Here is a 3,460-nt window from a genome sequence, read left to right as displayed (position 1 = left end):
ATCTGTTTATGTTGATGGGACTATTCAGTCTGTTGAAAAGCCGTATGATGGACAGACATGCCGAGCCACCAAGATCGTCCAAATCTGTGTTTCGTAAACAGTGTGCTTTGGTAAGGAGTGTATATGCTGCACGCGAAGAACCTCCAAGCTGGCAGCCGTGCCTAGATGCATGTGTGTGCCTCCCTGAATTTTGATGTCTTGATGGGGATGCAGTGTTGAGTTAGGGCTATGGCAGGCTCCTATTAAGCAGCCCGGTAACTTGAGACGCGAACCAGTCTGATTGAAGTTTTCCTCCTTTCTACGGAAGTTCTTCCATGCAATAAAGAAAAAAAAACCCGCCGCGGTGGCTCAGTGGTTATGGTGCTCGGCTGCTGACTCGAAAGATGCGGGTTCGAACCCGGCCGCGGCGGTCGAATTTCTTTGGAGGAGAAATTCTAGAGTCCCGTGTACTGTGCGATGTCAGTGCACGCTAAAGAACCCCAGGTGATCGAAATTTCCGTAGCCCTTCACTACGGCGTCCCTCATAGCCTTAGTCGCGTTGGAACGTTAAACCCCATAAACCAACCATAAACCAACTAGCTACGAAGAAAGACAATTCATCGACGAGCACATTTTCTACCCTGCATACTACTGCTGTGACATTCTGAGGACGAAGCCGCTACCCGGTGGTAGACCAATGATGTTTTTAGACTTGATCGTAGTACCCTACGGTGACTGTGATTACCTGTGCGGTGGCTTGGGAGCCCGGAAACCTGACTAGGACGGAAGCCTTTACCGCTTCGATACCAACAAAAAGACATAGAGCTGTCCTGGGGTGTGCGGTGATTAGCCGAGGATTATCTGTCATTCGGCGTTTGGGTGGGGCACAGTATGTATTATTAGCCAACCGCTGGGTTGCATGCAACATATCCACCTCGTTGACCCTTACACCTACAAGTGGTACTGACTTCAAACAGCTGGAAATGCTCCAATATGCCTGCATTTAAACTCGCCCCGTTCCATTGGTAAACGGATTGACGTTTGGGGTACCACACCCTACAACAACTCTGTGTTTTACCTGGACACACACAACTCGACCTGAATTTGCCCGCACGTAGGGGTGTCCCGAGAGATACGCTTCAGCCATACTGTCTTCGTGCATCGTGGAAAGAGGTACTATCAGCGTCAACTGAAATGCGAACAAAACACCTGAAACGCGAGCACAAAAAATCGAGCATATTAGAAGCTGGAGATGAAATACAGGCGTGGGCTATTAACATTTCAGAAGAGCGGTCTTTCCGGCTTCGATGAGAAAATCAACTGCTCGTGTATTTTGCCTTCCTAGTATAATGTCTGCGAGTTGTGCTGTTCGCGTTTCAATTGGCTTGTTCGCGTTTCAATTGACGCTGATAGTACATATTCCGGGGATACAACTGGAAGCTGGGTATCCTGTTTGCAGATCTGCACAAGTACGACCCAGGGACGGCTGGCTGGATGCAAGTGAGACCGAAGCGAACAGGCCCTTGTGCCAGAGTGTTGAATGCCTGCTGTGGGATTGAGAACAAGGGTATTCCTGTTTCCTGGCCATACTTCGAAACGTATCCCAGTAGGTCAATTCCCTCCAGGAGATCGACAGCCTGCCTTGCCCCAGCACTTCGCCGAAGAGGAGCTGGCGGATCTGCACGTTCTAGACTTTGCACCCACATTGCAGACGTTGTGCCTTGTTGCACTCAAAAATGGCTGTGTGGCGTGAAGACAACAGCTCACACCGGTGGTTGACCTCGTTGCAGCTGTTTGCAACAAAGCATCTTAGACGGTGCTACAGCAGTTGGACATCATGTGCCTGTAAAACTTTTTCTCCTCAGCCCAGATACGTAATGACCTATTTTAGTTTATGAATGAACATGCTTGTTGCCTTTTTTTAGAGGGCATCTCTTAGGCGCCCGTTTCTGCGTTTCGCGGCATCGCCGTTGTCCGTTGTAACCTGGAGAGGGCAAAAGCGCAACCCCCTCTCCTCCTTAGCAAGAAACAAAAAAAAAACAGCGCCGCTCGGACTACTCTCGCCGGCGCGCGTGACAAAATGGGGGAGAAGGAACCCCTGGAGAGCGACTAGCCTTTTGTGTGTGGCTGCCCCCTCTCCCACCGCTCGCGGACGCGGCGCGCAGGGGGATTGCCGTCGATTGTTCTAAACTCTCTGAGTCATTTCTAAGTGATGTTGACGGAGAGGGCGTAGCCTTGCATGCGCTAAGAGATATCCTGCACCTCTTCACTCACGCGACGGCGGCGGCGCCACGACAGAAAGTTCCAGATGCTCCTCGAAGCCACTCTCGGCTTTCGACCAATGAGGACGCACGCCCAGCGCGAGAACGAGAAGGAGACTGTACAGCCGACACTGTGTACGTGCACGAGTGCTTTGGAGCGAAGAACAGACGTGGAGCTAGCCTATATAAGAGCGGCGTGAGCACCCGAGCGGCCGTTTCAGCTTCAGTGAACAAATTGTGTTTTGTTTGTTTCCTCTCTCTCTTGTGGGTGTGCACTTTAGAGGGCAACTGCAGCACTTTTTTGAGGATTACGCGATATTCAAGGATTCAAATCTATATGGGCTGTAGGTAAAGCATGCCAAGTGTTTTTGCACTGGCATTTAAAAAAAGTGACGTAAACGACGATTGAATTTTGCGCTTCTCCTCGTTGCACCAGAGAAGTGCAGAGAAATTCAGCGCGACGTCACGGAAGGTATGATTTCAAATTACCGCTGTCGTCAGCCACACCCTGCCCTGACTCATTAGACGCTGCGAAACGTCTCTCGGCGGGGTTTGCGTTCTGTGGCGCTGGTTTTTTTCCTTCAAAGCAGGCGTTTGTGCGTTGTAAATGTACCGATGACGTCATCATGCCCCCCCCCCCCCCCCACTTTGCGTTGTGCGCTGCGGAGAAGCTTCAAGAGTGTCCGGATTTTAATCGGCGATTACATCGCTATTTCAAGTGCTAGCCCAAAAACACTTCTCATGCTTTACCTGCAAGTTTCACACATTCGACCCTCCTAAGCTCGTTTGTTTATAAAACCTGTGCAGTTTCCCTTTAAGCGCAATAATTCTTTTGTATTGTAATCTTTCTCAAGTGTAACTTTACTGTTAGTGGAGTGTTTCTTGAAGAAGGAATATGTCTGAAAAATAAAAACCTGTCTGTAATTGTACATACATGCCTTGCTCGCCTTCTTTGGCACGATCTATCGAAAAGCTGAAACAGCTGATGTGCGGCGCTCAAATTGCGCATGAGGAAATAACGTAATCGGCAGTTTTTTTTGCTTGCGTATGTATCGACTTTTCTTCTGGCCCTGCCTTTTATTTCGTGCAGTAATTCAATCTCTCCTCCTTTTTTTTCTCTCCTCACGTTGCAGCGCGGCCTCCTCATAGCATTTGTGGATGGATCAAACGCAAGAATATTAACTGCATTGCTAAATTGAGAATGTCATTGTGTATTAGAT

The sequence above is a fragment of the Amblyomma mixtum genome, chromosome 6 (assembly GCF_055824585.1).
Source record: "Amblyomma mixtum isolate Tamu chromosome 6, ASM5582458v1, whole genome shotgun sequence".
NCBI lineage: Eukaryota > Metazoa > Arthropoda > Arachnida > Ixodida > Ixodidae > Amblyomma > Amblyomma mixtum.
The sequence above is the reverse complement of the archived record's forward strand: the minus strand, read 5'-3'. Positions refer to the sequence as shown.